Source organism: Epinephelus fuscoguttatus, linkage group LG12, assembly GCF_011397635.1.
Source record: "Epinephelus fuscoguttatus linkage group LG12, E.fuscoguttatus.final_Chr_v1".
Lineage (NCBI taxonomy): Eukaryota > Metazoa > Chordata > Actinopteri > Perciformes > Serranidae > Epinephelus > Epinephelus fuscoguttatus.
This window is the reverse complement of record NC_064763.1, coordinates 33083953-33105212: the sequence shown is the minus strand read 5'-3', so window position 1 is coordinate 33105212 and position 21260 is coordinate 33083953. Positions and strand designations below refer to the sequence as shown.

The window sequence follows — 21260 nt, the reverse complement described above, 5'->3', positions numbered from 1 at the left end:
CCCACTACTTAGTGTGACTAATAGGAGGGGTTACCATGCATTAGACACAGTGTAAGGACTCATGGTGTGGTATAGTGATACTGAAGGATAGGTTCATTTTTTTTAAAGTACAGCTTAGACTCAGACTACTTCAGACTCTCCTTTAACTTACCTTACTTACATTTTTATAAGTATAAATTATATACAGACGTGTGACCCTGTTCAAGTCAAGGTAAATAATCATCACATTCATACTGAAGTTAAGAAATTTCTTTGCAAACATTTTTTAAACTGTTATTCAGTAAAGCCCAAGGATAGAAACAGTTCATGTACATATGTTAGGCCAGCCAGACAGTGTTTTAGAACAAAAACAGAGGCGACAAATATATATTCAGCTTCAGCCCTGGACCCTCATAATTGATAAGGTAGAAATTCATTTTAGTTTAGCTCCTCTATTTGCATATGAATGTGTGTAGGTAAGACAGTAATAATTTTAAAAGTTCAAACACTGTGCAGGAGTGGTTAGAAGCCAAAAATGTCTTATGGAGATATCTTCCCTATTAAACAGCAATAATGACACAAAAAAGAAATAGCATAACTAATCAAAGTTTCCACACTCGCAGTATTACAATTCAACTGAAATGTACAAATTATAAAAAACAAAAATGTTTTTACAAGCTAAAATTCATCACAAGTGAGCCAATAAAGTATTAGGAGTAGCTGTAAATTATAGTCCTTTTCAGACATTTTTTTAAATGACGATAATGACGATGTTGACTGTTGTGATGGAAATACATTGTTCCAAAGACATGGTCCTCTGTGTTTCAATGACTTGATTAAGGGAAGTCTGAAAACATGGAAGACTTTTCCTGTTAGACCAAACATGAAACAGGCTTTTTTAGGGGGGCACAGTTAGTACAGGCAAATATCCTCAAAAGGGCTTCAGATAACCCAAGGTAGAACTTAAATGTTATCTCTTATTCCCTTCATGGAATGGATATTCATTTATCCATTCATCTATTTTTTGTAACCGCTTATCCTGTTGGGGGTCGCAGGGGGTCTGAAGCCTATCCCAGCTGACACTGGGCACCCTAGACAGGTGACCAGACTATCGTAGGGCTAACACACAGAGACAGACAACCATGCCTCCACACAATTTGGAGTCACCAATTAACCTAGTCTGCATGTCCCCGGGTGGTGGGAGGAAGCCGGAGTACCCAGAGAAGACCCACACTGACACAGGGAGAACATGCAAACTCCGCACAGAGGGGCCTGGTTCGAATCAGGAACCCTCTTGCTGTGAGGTGACAATGCTAACCACTGCAGCACCTTGCCACCCATGAAATGGATAGACTTATCAAAAATCATTTTACGCTGCAAAATAAATGAAATTGGTCAGTGCATTAACTCACCCCATATACCAAAAAATGCAGAATAAAACTACTCTGGAGATGGTTTCATTCTACATGCAGTGTTTTAACATAACTATAGGCCCATTTCCACTGAAGAAGTTCCTGGTACTATTTGGGGGGCAGGAACTACTACAAGAACGTCCTCTCGCTCGGCCCTCTCAACCGCCGTGTCTCCACTGAGAGTAGGAGTAGGAGGAAGGTTCCTGTAAAGTTACGGGCTCTGGATGTGATGTAATTGTTGCGCGACCATTTACCGGGGCGACGTAGTGGCATTGGGACGCTGTTAGCCGATAGCTGTGTCTGTAATAACTCCGGTCACGGTCCGTGAAAAAAATATTTTTTCCAGCGGATGTCTTAGTTACAACATGATTGAGCTAACTGGAGTAGTTTCATGTCGTATCCGACAACAGGAGGCTTTTAACAGATGACGTCCTGATGTTAACTTTGCTGCTGCTGTTAGCTGTCCCTGTCAGCTGATGCTTCACGGATCGTGACAGTTAATACAGACACCACTAACAGCTAACGGTTAGCCCAGCTAATCTACGATAACCATGTTGTTATTTACAAAGCACATCCCGCCTTGAGTATATCCAATCAGCACCAAGTAATCACCAAGCCCCAGCCAGGAGTTTCACGGGGCCGTTCTGAGTACCTACTCTGAGGCAGGGACTTGTTTAGCCCCTGTAAAAGTTAATTACCCTGAAGTTCCTGCGGTGGAAATGGGCCTATTGGTTTTTAGACCATAAAAAGTGGAGGGGTCCAATACTGCCTTCTGAAAAAGTCTAAGGTCATGCCCCCCCCCAGTGAATTATGCCCCTGATTAGCAGAATAAAATCACTCCTTGGTAAATTACTAAATGTAGTGGGGATGCTGTCAGTGGAGTCTACGAGTTTGATAAACCTTTTGTGATTGAAGTCATTCATCAGTGAGCTGTACATTAATTAATATTAATAAGCTTGATACACAACTTTTTTTTTTTTTTTTTAAAGATATGTTTTTGGGCATTTTTGCCTTTAATGGATAGGACAGCCAAGTGTGAAAGGGGGAGAGAGAGAGAGGGGGATGACGTGCAGCAAAGGGCCACAGGCTGGACTCGAACCCGGGCTGCTGCGGCAACAGTCTTGTATGTGGGGCGCCTGCTCTACCACAAAGCCACCTGATACACAACTTTTACATTACAGTCAAATGACCCATGTGGTGGAGTCTGTTCTTTTAAAAATGAGAGTACCTTTATATGTAATCTCTAACCATTTGTTAAACACATTATGGAATTAGAAGTAACTCAGTGTTTCAATGTATGACCTTTAAATACTGTTTAAACAAGCAGCTCCCTGATCTGTGAGTGTATATAGGCTACAATGTGTGAAGCACTATGCTGCTCATAAAGCTTCTCTATATATCTATATTCCAAATAAAGCTATAATAGTCTAATCATAGGCCTTTGATTTTTCCTATTTGATGTCCTCATCATATAAAAGTATCGCTCAAATCTCTAATTTTGTTCTTTGTCATTTCCAGAATTGGCCTGTCTGATTCTTATTAAGCCTAATAGGGTATGATTCATGCTGTCAGCATTCTTTTAAGCTTCATTTTATCACTAGTTCGGGGACTCATTTAAGATTTCAATCACATCTGGGAGTGCCAGTTCTGAAGTATGCATCACTTTCTCCCGAGTCAATGTTAGGTCACATCCTGGCATCATGTGACGGATCTTTGTCTCTCTGTGTGTGTGTGTGTGTGTGTGTGTGTGTGTGTGGAGTTGGTGTGTGCATCTTTGTAAATATGTATGCAATAGCCGATTCATAAACGCATATATACAGCACTTGAATTATTCCGTTTACAGGGTTTGCAAAGTGTTGTCTATATTTTGAAAGTGCTGATGGCAGCAGCAACTTTTTTTCCTGCATCTTCAAGAGGCCATTTTATAGAACAAACACTAATCTAACAAATGGATGCCATTAGCCCCATACATGTCGAGATCAATCTTACAATTATCCTTACAGATGACTGTTATTAAGCCGAGAGGGAACGGATGGTTTAAAAAGAGAGAGAGGCGGAGAGAGACTACGGGAGGACAGACACAGAACCTCTCTTGTCTCTTCTCTGACCGAGCGTCGGCTTAATCAGATTGCAGAACAAGCAAGTACGGCCACTCAAGCGAGAAATTGTTTTGGGTGCATCGCAGTGAAGGAATCGTTTAATGTGCCAGGATTCTCGCTGCTTTCGGTTTAAATGATTGCCACTATAAATCTGTCTCTGTGTCTCCACATTAACAGTTCATGTATATTCTATCATCCCCATTATCCTCCCTAAATACAATATGCAATATGAGCTTCATCGCTCAGGTACAGCGCACGCTCCCTCGCTAACTATAGATCTTCATCTAATCCATTTTCAATGCTCTGATGGTACAGATCGAAACTGAGAAATAATAGTTTTGGTTTTCACCGTGCTGGTTGGTAATACATTTGGACCTGAGCGCGCAGAGACAAGCCTCATTGAGCTGCAAATTTAAACCCAAATGGAAGTCTATTCCCCTAGGTGGCCTGATGCAATGTCTACGTGCTAACTGTTGTGGATGAGTAAATTAGAATCGAAACTCTATCTTTTGCTGTATCCATGCACCAGGTATGATGAGTGCTGAATCTTTTTAATTTACTTCTGGTTGTGGTCCGAGTTGTTTACGCCTCAAACCCTCTGCAGCTACTGTAGCACATCCTACCTTATTCTGGCATCAGTGGATGTTCATTATAGTAGATGATTTGCATTTATCAGAGCACGTGTGTGTGTGTGTGTGTGTGTGTGTGTGTGTGTGTGTGTGTGTTGACTACTTCCCCAAGGGTCCAAGAGCACCCTAAGGAGGTATATCATACTCTGAAGTCTCTCTGTTCAGGCCTGGGGGCAACATACATCCCTGCCACCCATGTCTGTAATGTACTCTCTGTTGTACTCTCCCTCTTCTGTCTGTCGCTCCCTCTTCTCTCTGAACTTTTGCCCTGTATAAGATAAAAAAAAAGCAGGAAGGTGAAACTCTCACTTTTAAAAGACACCTACTCATTATTTTGTCTGCACTATTCCTGACGCCCTCCCAAGGGGAATAGTATTGACTGACTCTCATATCAGCAGTGTCTTTTTTCAGGCAACAATGGAACAGAGATCAGTCAAACACACTGTTTAAAATTCTCCATAGCGGTCATCATGCTGAAGGCCTGTGGGAGGCAGATTTTTGGGGAAAGGTGGAATTACTCAGAGTGTCATACAAGAAGTTTCTAACGATGAACTGTCCCCTCAGGTCAGCAGTGAGGTGGTAATGATCACCTGGCGTTTTGCCATTTTAAATGGAAACCACTACTATTCTACACCCCCTTCTCTCTTCCTCTGCCCATTTCGGGACCAACCTCAGATTGTACCTTCTGACTCTCTCGCTCTGCCCTCGGGTGGCTGAAAGGCAGCAGGGAGGAGGAATATGAGAGGAAAGGAGGGGAGGGGGGGGGGCAGAACTGGAAGGAGGGAGAGTGTGAAAGGCTGGAATTAGAGATGGATGAGAGTATGAGAGGGAACCAAGGGGAGATAAGGGAGGAGCGACGCAGCTACAAATGAATGTGAAAGACCATATTTGTCTTAAATCATATCTGAAGACACTAATGTCACATCCTCTCTAAAGGTTACAGACAAAAAAGGACAAACGGTCGGCAGTTCAGACAATATATTAGGGCTGTGGTTCGTCTAATTCACAAGTGTCTTTCTCACTATAGTTTTATTACCTCTGTTACAGCTATAACCAAATGGAATATAATTATCCACATGTTCCTCATGGACAGGGCTGTTTATTGGGCTGAGAATACAAGATGCTATTTTTAGCTGAACTTAAGTTTATGTGTTATCTTTTTCTCAAAATAAGAGTTTTTAATAATCCGATAGGGGACATTCAGCAAGCACTGACAAATAAATAATAAGAATACACTGTCCTAGCTCAGTCACCAGGAGAATGTTGGTAATGTATGTCTTTTTGCAAACCATGAATACATCACATATGCACATCAACATTTGTAAAATGATGTAATATATAAGCTGAATTTGTCACCTGTCTGTGTTTTTCCAGCAGCTTTTTAGAGTTTATATGTGGGTGTTTTGTAGCAACCTGTTGGTGTTCTTCCACCAATAGTGCCATGAAACATGAAAAGCTTTTTTTTTTTTTTTTTAACCAAGTTTTAATGCATTTGCTACATAAAAACATGAAAATATAATGTATTCGTAATTTGCAGAAATGTACATTGCCAACAGTTTTACTGGCAATCAGCGCTGGGCAGTAGTGTCACGACAAGTAGCAACGTTAACTATACTTTCTAAGTAGCATGGTAACGTTACTAATTTAAAAAAAAAAAAAAAAAAAAGATTTTCTGGGGCATTTTGGCCTTTAATTGACAGGACAGACAAGTGTGAACAACTGCCCATTGGTCCGACGACATCCCATTGTTCCGACCATATTAAACCCATTGTTCCGAAGTCCCGTTGTTCCGAAATCATCATGATGCCCTGTGGTTAAGGTCTGGTTAGGTTTAGGCACAAAAACACTTGGTTAGGGTTAGGAAAAGATCATGGTGTGGGTTAAAGGGTTAGGGTTAGGGTTGGGGTTAGGGTTAGTGACAATCACTTATTGGAACAACAGGATGTCGGACTAATGGGATGTTGGACCAATGGGCTGTCGGACCAATGACATGGACCCAAGAAAAGAGCTGAGAGACAGAGAGTATTAAGTAGGAGACATACTGGTGTTATTAAATTACTGTCTTTTATTTATTATGGTTTTATTGACTGAAAAACATATTTTATTTTGGAATTACTGAATTACTGATATAGCCAGATAGCTTTCTGAAAGAGGCAGAGACAGGGAAATAAATTAAGTAGGAAGAGGAGAAAGAGACATAAAGAGAGCAATAGGCAGACTGCTGATGTCATGTCATTGGAGGACATGTTAAAGTCTTAAAAAAAAAAGATAAGAAGAAAGCTCTAATTTAAGTCTGTCATTTATTAGTAAACAGTTAAACTGAACATGTCTTTGCCTGCCTATTTGTTTGGCTAACAGTTTTTCTTATCACTGAGATAACGCTGATTTGCCAGAAAGTAAAAAAATAAAAGTCGCTTTGCAAGTAGGAAGCCACTTTTGCCCTTTTCTCTTGGCTTAGCTTGCTACATTTCTCTGGAGATTGCTTCAGAGTAGTAAAACTTTATTAGAAATGTAGAGTAATTAGTTGCTTAGCTCACTAAATTTTCCAAGTAGCTTGCTCAACTCTGCTGGCGATTAGATTGTTTGTCCACACACTCTAGAAAGGCAGAACATAATTCATCTGTGCTTTCTAAAACTGTTGCAAATGACTGTCGAAAAAGAATTTGGTTTTATGATGTGACAATATAGTTAAGGTTTGGTCAGGTTTAAGTCAGGGATAGTGTTCCCTGTGTTTGGCTTGGTAAAAGCATTGCTAGGGTTAAAAAAAAAGACCATGGTTTGGGTTAAAATAAGCACTTAGTTAAGGTTAATGATCATGCATCTGTTGGACACAAACAACAGTCTTCCATGCTAAAGACCAACGTTTTGTTGATCCATTCTTCCTCTCTTTGTGGACTGTGTCGCTCTATAATACAGTTGCTTTGCTTCCTTTTTTGCACCTGTCATGATTACTGCTGTCGCTAGAGGGTTTTGTCACTTGGATCTTGGATCGAAGCAGATGTCATTTCGGGGCACTTGCTGAAACTACTGGCGCTGCTGTTCTTCCTGGGAGGACGGCCTCAGGACATTTTAAAACAAATATTTCAATCCTACACAAGGCATTTTTTTTAAAAAAAATAAGAATCTGAAACCATACACAGGTGAAAACTATGGGTGTCTCTGAAGAGTTTGCTGTAGAGAATGCATTGGCAGTATGTATGACTTTCTCCAGTGTTCATTGTCTGACTGTCTGAAAAGCTAATAATGAAGTTGCAATCATACATCATGTCATAAACAAAATAAAGTGAGGCAATTTAAGTTACAGATGGCATTGATTACTCCAATATGTCTGGCCTAAAAACCTCCCACAAACATTTTTTTGACACTACACTAAATGCCAAAAATGCTCTGGCCATAAAAAAATGACAGTCTTTTTCCAACAAGTAAAAATGATGACTATGAGTAGATGTGTGACTACAATTTCTAAGTAGCTTGAGTTGGAAATGTTTCATTACTATCTGTCCAGGACTAAATCAGGTAAAATATCACTTCGCCACAAAAAGCAGCCTTAATAACTGTGATAAAATAAAATAAAAACGGATACAGCACGAGTTGTTCAACTTCACAAAGGCACTTAACTGATGACGAAGCAGAAACCTTCAACACTGAATTAGATTAAACTGTCATTTTAAAAGATTCTGTCCCACAGCAGCGATGTTTTAAATAGAACTACTAATGCATTTAAACTTCATTATCTTAATTACAGTGTCTATCAAATGATAGATGTTGCAAGTCACAGTCAAGTTAATATTTAATATTTCATTGGGACTGATTTCCTATCTTATTTTAATTAGCTGCATGGTGTTCGGCTCACAGGAAACCTGAAGCACATGTAGAAACTTGTGGCTGGGATGCTACACAGGCTTTCACCTGTGACCTCTCCACACCGCTCTAATTTAATCATCAGAAAAAAAGGTTTCCTCTCTGAAATGATGCGTGACTGTCTCCACTAACTGCAAACCCAGAAATGAGAAGAGCAGCAGGGGAATCAGGGCAGGGAAGTGGCAGGAATCAGCAGATACTCCCAGTATGCTTAGCAGAAATATAATATTATCTAATATCTAAATATCTAAAAAAGAAATCCATGTTGGCCGAGCGGTGTGGCTATCAAACACAATCTACTGTTGAGATTTAGCAACAGCACAGAACTACTGAAGCCCTGAGACACAAGTGAGAAAAAAAGTCTGTTGATCCGTCTGATCTAAATTGGTTGCTCTTCTGTGTTCATGACTTCAGAACAGGTGAAAAGAAGGTTTTGCCAGGATAATCTTTCTAGATTCATAATCTAGAAAGATTATTATCTAGATTATCTAGATAATCATCTAGATAGATGGACTGTGGGAGGAAGCTGAGCACCCAGAGAAAACCCACGCTGACAGGCAGAGAACATGCCAATCTCTACACAGAAGGGCTCCCCTATCCTTGGTTTGAAACCTCCACCCTGAGTTTAAATCAAGAACCCTCTTGCCGGGAGGCAACAATGCTAAACACTGCACTACCGTGCCACATAAAGTATTGCTGTAGCAAAATAAATCAAAGCAGAACCAATTTCATTTTTATTCAGAAGCACCTGGCACTTGAAGCCTCTGATCAAAAGTTAGCTGTTAGCAGTTAGCTGAAAGCTAAAATGTTACAGGGGTGTCATTAAATGGGAGGATTTATTCACTGTAAGTGGGAAACAAACTAACAGGTTTCCAGTTCAGATATTAATATTTGCAGCTCGCACTGGTGCGTCATGATTTAAAAATTCAACTAAACACTCATGTGGGATCATCAGGAACCCTCTCGCTATCAGGCGACAATGTTTACTACTGCACCACCATGCTGCCCCTTTAAAAAAAAAAAGACTGTCAGACTGTTGGTTTTTTTACCTGTTGTTGTTTTTTGTTTGTTTTCTTACAAATGAACTTAAAAAAACCTGCCAAAATTTTCTTTTTTACCATCTGGAAGAACTTTTTTCCCCTCCTGTTTTACAGATGATCAAAAGAAAACAATTTAGATCAGACTTACAAAAATGTATCCCTTTTTTTCCTCTCACTTGCCTCCTAGGGCTTCTGTACAAAACAGAGGTTTAAATTTTAACAAGACAAAGGGCTCCATTTTCATGACCCTGCAGTGCAGCTCAGATCACAGCTAAGTGCCTCTAGCATGGCTGAACAACAACATGAAACTCATTTCGGTATTTTTTTAAAAGCAAACTAAAAGGAACAGTGAGTTCCTAGTGATTCATTCCTGCATTAAAAAAAAAAAATGAACGAATTGCTCTAAAATGGCTCCTACCCCACCTGACATCTGGAAATTACGTGGGAAACTACTCCAGTACAAACAACAACATGAATTGGGCAGGAAGAAGGAAAATGTTCAGCTTCCATCCCTAGACATGATTGTTGGAGGCTGACAAGAGAATAAAGATGCAGAAAACCTACTCACAGAGACCAGATCTTAATTGTACCTCTAATCACCAAATTACAACTTTAAAGCTCAGTGAGGACGACAGAGAGAAAGAGGTGCCCACTGCATCAGTGGGTACAAAGAATGAAGAATGACAATCCTACTCCAACCCCACCAAAGGGACTCCAATGGGATGCCATTACACGGTTGAGCTGTCAAAACGTCCAGCCTGAGTCCTAAAGTCACAAGGAATCAACAAGATCTCTGCTACTTCACCCCACAGACAACCGACAGGACCCCCCAGAGAGCACGGCTGCAGTTGGGTATGTCATCACATGTGACAGCTATGGGGAGCACTACATCAGAGGAGCAGCAAGAGACTGAATGAACTGGCTTATGTCATGTGACCATGACTGAATCATCTCCATGACAACTGAACAAACTCCAACATTTTTTTGTAAAGAAAAATGAAAATGTTCACTTTCAAAAAAAAGAAAGAAGACCGTTGATCTATCCAAATGATAGATATCTATTTTTCAGCAGTGACAGGGATTATTTTTATCCTTCTATTCCAAACCACTGTGCCGTTGTCATGTCACAATGAATCTGGAAGCTCGAGACAGGCAAACCTGTCTTATTAGCATAATAAAGGACATCAGATACCAGCGCATAATCCATGATAGTTGAACCTGGGTGTTAAAATGTCACACTATTTTTGTAGGGCAATTTAGAACATTTTTGGAAGCAATGTAAATGTGCAGTGAAGTATCTCTGTACTGACAAAACCTGAAACTACTCAGATGGTTAAAACTTAATCAGGCAGTACATTTAGGCAGAGACAAAAATCTATTTAAATATTTGAAAAACTATTTGATTAATGGATCAGTGCAAAAGCCATTCTGGTTTTGGTGCGTTTGGTCATGTACTTTCCACATCCAGATACGATGTGTAAGGTACCCTGGGTACGTTGGTTGTTGAAGTTCTGGGACGCTGTGCAAAGTTATGCCTCTTACATGTATTGTCGTCTTTCAAAATACACTTCCATTTTCACAGGAAACGACCATTTACAGTCTCTTTCAAAATAAATGCACTAAGTCAGTACAACAACTTGAACTGACGTTTTTTTTTTTGCTCCAACAACTACTGCACTAGGTTGGGTTTAGGCAACAAAAAAAACAAAGTTAGGTTTAGGAAAAAAGAACAGGGTTTGGCTTTATAATCTAACATGATGTGAACGCTGCTCTCAGGTGAAAGTCGGTGTTTGTAGGACCTGTCTACCATCACTCCTGCCCCCCTACTCGGACTTTTGCCTCCTTAACTTTTGTTTTTATTCCAGCATGTTTCCCCCTGATGCCACCCAGCACTATTAAACTATAATGGCAACCAGCCGCCTATCATGCTGACATTAAAGGACAGCTTTTTTGGTCAGTGTCTGATGCCGCAAGTCACTGCCCAAGCATCAGATTTCGATGACTCCAAAGTGAGACCAGGTTGGAGATGCATCATGCTTTCCACCAATTCCAATATAAGCCCATCAATGTCATTATTAGATGCTCATAGCAACAGACGCTTGAAAGTCTGCTCAGAGTGGGTGGGAAGGGAATATATGGGTATAACAAACACTGGACTTTGACCCAGGAGAGCAATGTTTCAGACCAAAAAACAACATTGGTAGTGGCATTTTAGGAACTCAAAATGGGGTGCTTTTTAGCAACATCCGCAATCTCTTCATAACCATAAGCAAATGTTTTTGTTGCATAAAACCTAACCACTGGCCCCTTCTTACCGCTGTGTTCGTGCCTCTCAAACCAGGGTATTTTTAGCAACATCCACAATCTTTTCCTAATCATATCCAATTAGTTTTGATGTACAAAACCCCAATTGCCAACCCCTTCTTACTGCCTACCAAGGTACAATGCAAAAGGCTGCCTCCAACATCATTTTAATAACACTCAGGCCTTCTGTGAGGAGCACAATAAAACTAACATGAATACTCAGAACTAGTCCACACCCATTGAGTACAGCATACCATACCATGACTTAGTCATACCAAAAATTTGAAAAAAACAAAAACAAAAAAACCCCAAAACATTGGTCCACAGGGGGAGCCACAGCGATCGGTCACATTTTAGCCATTTTTAAGCATTTTTCTGTTGTTATAGCGCCACCCAGTTGCCAATTAGAGTTAAATTTCTCCAGTCACCTTGAGGCGTCCTGTTCTACATATCTACCAAGTTTAGTAAAAATCGATATGGCGGTTAGGCCTAGATAAGAAATGAGCTCTCTAGCGCCCCCATTTTGTTTGATGGGGTCAATAATGGAGGGGTCCCCTCAGATTATGTGTGGTCATATGCCTACAAAGTTGCGTGGTGATGGGTGAAACCCTTGAGATGTTATACACCTTTATGTGATGAGCCACGCCCTCCACAATATTCATTGCCTTATAGAAGCTCAGTTTTAGTAAGTTTTACAACTTTTGCCAAGAGGGAACTTTAGATATTGCTCCCTAGATTATGTTCACCCAGTTTCATGCAGATCAGTCAAACTTCCTAGGAAGAGATCGATTTGAAGTGTTTTTCAAAAAATTCAAAATGGCGGAAAATCTATATAACCGGAAGTTATGGGTTCTTGAGGCAAATTTGTTCCTCATGAGGAGAGGCATCTCTGTGCAAAGTTTCATGTCTCAATGACATACGGGGCATGAGATATGCCCATTCAAAGTTTGCAATTTCAATCGGTTGCTATAGCGCCCCCCTTTGGCCAACTGATGTAATATTGCTTCAGTTCGCATCCTCCCATGACCCTCTACCACTGTGCCAAATTTCACATGGATTGACCAAGTCAGTGAGGAGAAAAACGTGGAACAGACACACACACACACACACACACACCCACAGAGAGTTTCCGTCATTATATAGTAAGATTCACCCCAGGAGTTGATACTGTATCTAAGACTACAGTATTTGATATCAGTTGTACGAGCTGACAACATGTATCGGGGTTAAAATGTGTTATCGCTTTGCCTACCATGGAGCAATAAAATGCAAGCATCATGCGAATAAACAGCATGCCCTGAACATGTCTCTGGCCAGTCAGATTACCTGTCTGAAGAGCCTACTCTCTGAATGAGAAAGCAGCTCAGATTAGCTGTATAAAGGAAGGACTTCAATAGTGGATATGGGAAAAATAAGAGTGGGCTGATAACTTTTTGGCTGATAACTACGCGCTAACAAACAATATTGATCCATACGGCAACTTGAGCTGATTAAGCGGTACACAAGACTTGACATGTTTGCAGGAGGGGAGGAAATAACCAGCGGGCAAGGTCAAGTTCGGTGAGGTGAAACTAATCCTGTTCAGTTGAATGTCAGTGTGTTCTTGTTCTGTGCGAGATACCAGAGTTTTGCTGTTTGTTTCCAAAAATAACTCAAAGGAGCAAAGGAAACCGAGGCAGCCAAATGCTCTCCATCTAATGGTTTTTCTTGGCTCTTACAGGAGGCCCTTGTTTCAAGAGGGTCCTGCTGCATTGCAAAGAGAGAAAGGCCTATGGCAGATGTCACTTGAGAAGAGGGAGTTTACTCTGGAGTGAAATCAAGTAGAGCCAGTCCTTAATCAAATATGAAAACAATGGTGGCCCACAGAAAGATGAGGATTAGACTGAATGCCCAGTGACACTAAGTGCATTGATTGAAATACCAGGAGATATGAACATTTGTATATATTTTGATATGATGGCATCCAGAATAAATTTCTGCGTGTGTATTATATAAATTAAAGAAACTTTGTTTTGTTATGATGGATGACTTTGTTGGTATGTCTTATCTGTTTCCTACCATTGATACTTCAGTCATGGCAGCTGGTGAGAAGACCCAAAGCCATGTGTTGAAGTGGGAGCCCTCATTCTTTGTGCTGTCAATAAACTCTTTAATAAATGTGTGTGTAAGTCATTCATATATTCTTGTAACTACCAGCTAGTTTTATACTTATGTGTGAAATCAGGCTGAAAAAAATTGAAACTTTAGTACTTATTTTTAGGTGCAGAGTTTTTCAAGTGTGTCTTAAAACACTCACAAACCCATACGTGCAGTAAAAGACTGTCTGTGCACCTCAATCATTACTCCGTCCACACTGACCATAGAGATCACTTCCTAATGTGATTTTAATATAAGTGATGTCGGGCAAATTTAAATGTCATTGTTCTGTGCAAAAATGCATCTCAAAGTTTAGCCAAAGCTAATGTGAAGCTTCAGCTGTCAGTTATAGTTAAATCAAATGGTATGTGTTGTGTTTTTACTACAGCTAATGCAGTGCATGCTCTCAACGGGCTGATTCTTCGGCCTCTCGTCCAAAGAACTTCACATCTGACATTGCACTGCCTTAGGTCCTGAACAATACACCTGCCATGACATATTTGCGTCCACTAGCAATTCCAGATTCTAGACGTCATTTGTGTGCAAAAAGCTCACATGAACATGTTATGGCTTCAGTCGATCAAAAGCTCGTCTACTTTCGGAAACAAAAGCATTCGTTTTGAAAGTTACATAACTGATGCTAGAAATGTTTGAGTTTGCTACAATGCAACATCTCTGGTCTCTTTCCTCATCTGTTCTTGAATGTACTCTACACAGTAAAACACTACCAATTAATATGTCCAATGTCCTTTTTTTTTTTTTACTTACATTGCACATTTGGACAACCACAGCGGAATTATTTCTGTGATAGCAGTTAATATATATAATTCTTACGATTCACGATGAAGACTGGGGAGTGACACAAGATGGCAAAAGGCAGCCAGCTCACAGTTGAACTTCTCCAGAAAGAACTTCAGCTCTCCTGTGAAGCTATCGTGACCAACTTCAGAGTGGAAATTACTGCCCATTGTACGGAGCTGAGGCGAGAAATTAAGGCTATGAGTTGGTTGGCTATGAGTTGGCTATGAATTTAGTTCTCTAACCCCACTAAATTCATGGTCAGCACTCACACTCAAAGCCTAAAAAAGGTGCCTGGCCATGACCAATGATCGTTTTGTTGCATTACTATGCACAAAAAGAGAAAAGACAATAAACAGCTGGTGCATCTGGCTCCTGTTTAAGAGATACACGTGAGAGGAAGTGTTACACAATGAATGTCAGAAATTAATTAACCTAGATTATGGGCTCATCAGAGCTTTTGCAGAACCTGCACTCTATTGCCACACATAGTCTACCTCAACAAGTCTGCAAAGTTCTGGAAATGTACTTTGTGATTATGCAATTTTTGCAAATGAATTCCCTGGGGTGTCACGCTTGTTTTTCACCCTCTCTGTCTTTCCCAATCTCCCTTTCCCCCCTTCCCCATCCAGCATTATAATTGGTCTAATAATGGCGTAGATGACAGCCCGTGGCTGGGGCTCTGTGCTCAGTGTATTCAGTGTAGCGCAGCGCTTCAACCTGTCATGGATTTCCATTATTCATCGCAGGGAGAACTGATAATGCTCTCTCTGCAGGCCCCTCTTCAAAGATGACTTTTTACTTTTGTTTGTTCACATCCACAAGACCATTAAGCACAATTCTACGTCATTCTTTTTATTTTAAGATAAGCATTAGAGGTGGATGAAAGACAGCGCGAGAGTGGGGAGCAAATCTCTCTTATTCAAAAAGATCCACATTTTGTCTTTTTTTTTAAAAACTCATTTCCCTGCATGACAAGAAAAAATAGTCTGGATACTCGTCTTCCTCTCTGCTGTGTTTACATCCTATTAGTTATTATAGGATCCAAACAAATCCAGTGATGACCTTTAGAGGGATATCATTGTGCATTTATAATAACATGAGCATGCACAATAGGATTATGCCAGAGAAATGACAAAATAACAAGCATCACCTCATATTTATTATAGCAGAGGCTCCTGAATCTGATCGTTGCAGGGGTTTTTCGGTTTCAACCTCCTCGGGAAATCTGATTTCACCTTCGTAATCCTCAACCCAAAGTACAATACAAAAACACATGTACTGTACACACACAGTAATCGAAAAGTGCAGGATGCAACAACACGGATATCACATGTGTTGTACATTATTATTATATTAATTGTTTTGTGATTCCTGTATATCAGTGATTAAAAACTGTATGCATGAGACACATTTCTCAATCCTTGACACACTGAAGAAGAAGCAACAGAGAGAGAGAAATAATGCTGGAGCTGGTAAGCCTCTGAACCACGATGCTTGACTGCTTAGAAGAGCGACAAAGCAGTGAGGCAAGCAGTTTGCTATTTTTTTTATACTCCCTGTCTAACTAAGTCATTCTGTGTGTGTGTGTGTGTGTGTGTGTGTGTGTGTGTGTGTGTGTGTGTGTGTTTCTTTTCCTTGTTCTTGTAGCTCATATTTTTTTTTTCTTTCTGCAAAACAAAAAGCAGCTTACCATCTCTTGGTTGGCTCTCTTGTCTGCTTGCACATTCTGCCTACTTAGCCTGTCCATCTCCTCCTGAATCCTGTACATAAGCCCAAAACAAGAGATGTCACCAAACACGAACAAATACACACGCACAAAAGAACATCTGAATAAAATTATTCAGGAAGACCTGCAACAATGGAACCAGCAGCTATAGCCCAGCAAGTTCTGGTGTGCCGAAAAGAAATATGTGCAAGGACAATTAAAAAGCTTCTGCCTGCCTGCTGAAACATGCTGGGTAATGTAAAAATGAAACAATGCAACAGCGTATCACAAATAATAGCTCACCACTACATTTTCACAACGCTGACATAAATGTTGTAAAAGTTTTATGGGCTTCAAAACAATAAAACATCAACTGTAAACATTGTGGAAGGCAGTAATGGGCCAGTTTGTACCAGCAGTGCAAAGATGCTGATGCTTTGCCGTCATTGCCCATTGATGGGAAATTGGAAAATACAAGAGGGTCTGCAATTTTGGCTGCCATTTTGCTATTACTTTGAAATATAGATGATGGTGCAGCAACAGCAAAAAAAATCAGCAAAGGATCTGGGTCTACCACTACCAAGACATCTATCACACAATCTTGGTTTAACCCTGGTTTTATAACATAAATAAACACCATTAATGTCAACCCAGCCCATTGTCCTTGCCGGAATGTCAATACCATGGTACAACATTGTCACACCCCTTGGTGTGTGATATCGACACCAAAGGCACCCTTAAGGGAAATTTCGGTTTATTTCAACCTGTCTCCTATCGTCCTAAATTTGTTTCAAGTGACTAGTGACATAAAAATAATAGTTAGCATGTTAGCCGTTAGCCTAGATACAGCCGGGGCGCATAGTAGCGTCAGACCTGTTAAAACGTAAGTGAACGGGCAACCTTCAGGTGCAAAGTTAGTCCACTAAACAAGCTTTTTTTCCACAAAGACCGCCTCATATCGTTAGGATAAATGTCAAAGAACATATAGAAAACGACATGCAAACGTGTTGTCTTACCTTACCGGTGTGCTGCCATGTTTGTTTACATTTAGCTCTGCTTTCCAAAGCGTGGCCGAAATATCGCGAGAACAAGCAGCAACAGCTGGAAGGCAGAACTGGACAGTAGCCTGAAAAGTTCATTCATTTATTTTATGAAAGATTTATAGAATAATGGCTGACTTTTTGCCAGACTTCGACTTTGTGGAGGAGGAATTTGATTTTGCAGAGTTTGATGGCTGCCCTTACTTATTTGAGCCAGAATACACTGATGAAGAGCTTCGTGAAATTGAAGAACGGAGGAGGAGGAGGAGAGAGAGGTGCAACAGGTAGAGGACGAGAGAGGAGGAATGGCTGCTGCAAGGCTGTGTAGCTCTGGAGATTGGTGGTGTACCTGTGAATGCTGTGCCCCAGTGCCCACAGAAGAGGAATGCCTCTGTTGCAAGGAATGGGACCGGTTGCAGCCTTATTTTCAAGGTCTGGATGTGACCGAGGACGAGACACCTCCACCTGGAGTAGTATTCAGCTGGGCTTTATCTAGAGCTCACGAGATATTTCGGCTGCGCTTTGGAAAGCAGAGCTAAGTGTAAACAAACATGGCAGCACACCGGTAAGGTAAGACAACATGTTTACATGTCGTTTTCTATATGTTCTCTGACATTTATCCTAACGATATGAGGCGGTCTTTGTGGAGAAAAAGCTTGTTTAGTGGCCTAACTTTGCACTTGAAGGTTGCCCGTTCACTTACGTTTTAACAGGTCTGACACTACTATGCGCCCCGGCTGTATCTAGGCTAACGGCTAACATGCTAACTATTATGTCTATGTCACTAGTCACTTGAAACAAATTTAGGACGATAGGAGACAGGTTGAAATAAACCGAAATGTCCCTTTAAATGTCTTTATGAGATGCACCAGGCTTTTGAGTAACTATAATGTAAACCCTTCTGCCTCACAACTTAATGCTGAGGGCAACTGATGTAGTATAAAGTCCAGTTTGGACCAAAGATTTGTGACGAATCGAGTTGAAACATGCAGCTACTTGCCGTGCTGCAACCTTCCAAAAACTTTACGATTTACACCAATGCAACTAGATGAGACGGTGTATCATCTCTATGCAACAATTCTCTGTACTTCTGTTCTGATTTCCAACTTTTCAGACTTTTTGTGGCTGAATATAATTTGTAGCTTCTTAAAATATGAAGATGAGGATAGTGATAGTGAGATACTGGCTACAGCTGCATTTGTAGTGGTGATTAAGGGCGAAAAACAGAAACAAAACGAGCATCAGACGGACTGTATTCATAATAAATACGCCACAATAATGTAAGTTAGCAGCACCAGTTAATCAGTCAATGAGAACATGTGTGTGAGTGAGGGGGCATAAACACATACAGCGAGCAGCAGCAGCAGCAACCCTCTGTCCGACACCGGCATACGTAAAGATGGAAACAGAAGGCTCGTTGGAGATGGTGCACCTCCTGCAGCAAGTGAACACGCCTTTTGCTTTCATTTTGACTTGTCCAGTGACTATACTACAAGCCGACTGGCTGTAGAAACAGGTGACGAGCTTTATGTTCTGAACCAGCCCCTGGCAATTTGACCAGCTGAGTTCCAGGTGACACCATCAGCCGGCTTGAGTCGAGCTCAGACGGCCAGTTCACACCGCTGCAAATTTTCTCAGCAACGTTCTAAAATAGTTTCTTCTCATCGCGAATCTGTGATCTGAATTGGGCTTAAAGAAGAGAGAGAAAGTTGGCATAGACTTTGAGGGAGGGGAGGTGGATGGGTTAAACAAAATTTAACTTTTATCCAGGAGACTGCAGTTCATGTCCCATGAGAAATAAAAAAAAATCAATGTTGTTTTTATATATTATTAGCCAATCACAGCACGCTCGTCCCACACTGATGTCACAAACTGACATAACTGATGTGATGTATTAATGGCACATTATGTCGAGTAACAAACATCCTTATTTTAGCTTAACCAAGTAGTTTTGTCGCCTAAACCTAACCACAACTGTTTGAGAACCTTGTGTTACAATCTGTTACAGCTATGCGTCACATAGATACACTGTGCATCACCCTCAGGTGCCATGGGGTGTGACAAAGTGTCAATATTTGACAACCTGGTAATGAGAACGTGTTGGATAACTTTGATTTCACTTAACAATGAATGCACCTTTTTTCTGGAGCCTGGGCTGCTCAGGATGTAAGCAGGAACTGACACCTGCATATTTGAATACACGTCTTAAATACATACACACTGGCTACTGTTGATCATCTCTCTAGTCCACTGATAAATTTTGACAGAACAGTGCTGAAAACACTCATGTAACACCATGCCGGATGATGTTGTCTCTCAGCTCATTTCCTCTCCACACCTCCTCCCCCACCCTGACCTCCATTCCTGCTCTCCTCCCTTCAGTCACCAATCCTTCTCTCTTCTCCTCCCTCTAAACCAGATTTTCCTGTCACACGTCACATCCCTCAGGCCTCCTCTTTCTACTCTCTTCCTCACTCAGTCCTGTTCCACCTCTTTTCATACTCTTAGTCACACACAACTGTACTGCCTTCTCCTGACTCCGACATCTGATTTATTTGATACTCTGGGTCTTCCCTTACAAAGCTGGGGCTTCTTTGGGTGCAGGCTGAGTATTGCACCAAGCCATCTCCCACACAAGTAGCTTCAATTACACATGGTTGTCTGCATGATTACTGAGCGCAGACAGAGTATGACACAGAGCAGTAGTGACAGAACACGTAGTGAGGGGGGAGTAGGGGAGAAAGGAAGGTAGGGATGGTGAGAAAATGAGGCAGACAGAGATGGAGGATGGACTAAGAGAAAAATACTTGCCCTGAGGTCCTTAAAAAGTTTGAATCAGCTCTGATTTCATAAAACAAATACTCATAATCTACAGGGTTTGACAGTTACCTTTTCCAATTGATTAGATTTCTGTCCCTGAAACTACGTGGACATGCACTCTAATCAGGCTGAGGCAATATTCTGATTATTGCAGCCGTCAAATATCACCTTAACCACATTATTTTATTTGGATTACTGTCTTATTCAGAGCATATTGTTTCTGTCAATTACAGGCTGCCAATTTTAGCAACAGCAGAAGATTGGCAGGGCATGAGGACTGTGTTGAACAACATTTGCTTCATGTTTTAAAGGCAGAAGAAAGCAGCAGAAGTCATACTTGATTCTCAATATCATTTATAATGGTTGCTTTTTTCATTTGGCCCATTTGCTCCACAATAAATGGTACGCTGCAGTGTAGTAGTACCATGAGCAGTACCAAGGGAAGCACTTAATACACTCTACGGTTTCTTACCTACTTTAAACAAAGTATATCACCGGTTTAAAGTACAAGAGAAGGTTGTCACTGAACAACTTCTGACTTACCTGGCAGAGAACCAGATGATGGCTCTGACTATGAATCAGACATTAGCATTCTGCTGAACACTGTTTCGAGCTGTGTGCTATTAGAAAACATTACATCATCATTAATTGAGGGTAACACACAGTATATGTTCCTTATTAAATGGCTTTGGACTCTGCAAGTGTGTGTACTAATTTCACAGAGATGTTGTGATTTTCAGACAAAGCTATAACCTTCATTTTATCACACTAAAAAAGATGTGGAAAGCATGTCTGTTAATAATATGAGATCTAATTCCAAAAGATTCATACAGGTATTGTAACTTTGCCCTTGTATCACTATTTAGCAAAAGTCTGCCATTTGAAGGCAGAAGCTCATTTTCATTTGCTTGTAACAAGCCAATATTGTCAAGTGCGTGTGAGCGTGAGGCAACAGGGGAAGGACGCAAATGCAGAAAGGAATAGACCAGGGATTTCATGACAATAAAGGGACTGGGGTTGGTTGGCACACAGCTATTTTCTGGTTGTTTGAAGGTCAAGGGGAAAAAAGTAACATCAAAATCTTTGCTTTCTTGACTTGCACTCATCTACTATTCTAAAACATCTGAAAGTCACTTTAGGGTGTCATTTCAGTGTAAGAGTATCGAAATTAAAAAAAAACAAACATACTATAAAAGTGTGTTAGATAGAGACATTGAAAATGTATTACTTCTAGTTACTAGACTAGAATCAGCCACATATTGAGATAAGACCTGAATGTCTCAGAGGAGCCGGCAAACAATAAATTCTCCACAAAAAATGTAAAAACAATGTTCATATTGTTGGATAATTATTACTAGTCCATACCCATGGGTAGCTTTGTCACCTTCTTCCTATGCCAATCCTCAATGCCTATGTGCAGTTTCACATAGATTG

At 40.6% G+C, this 21260-nt stretch overlaps 1 protein-coding gene across 1 annotated transcript in view; it reads right to left on the bottom strand.

Moving 5' to 3' along the window:
* The window catches only part of LOC125898300 (glutaredoxin domain-containing cysteine-rich protein 2), a 31630-nt gene extending 15607 nt beyond the window's left edge, over nt 1-16023 (bottom strand). The window contains exon 1 of the mRNA XM_049592071.1: nt 15952-16023. The gene's annotated coding sequence lies outside the window, so the exon portion shown is untranslated. The remainder of the gene's footprint in view (nt 1-15951) is intronic.
* Between the last annotated feature and the right edge of the window lie 5237 nt (nt 16024-21260).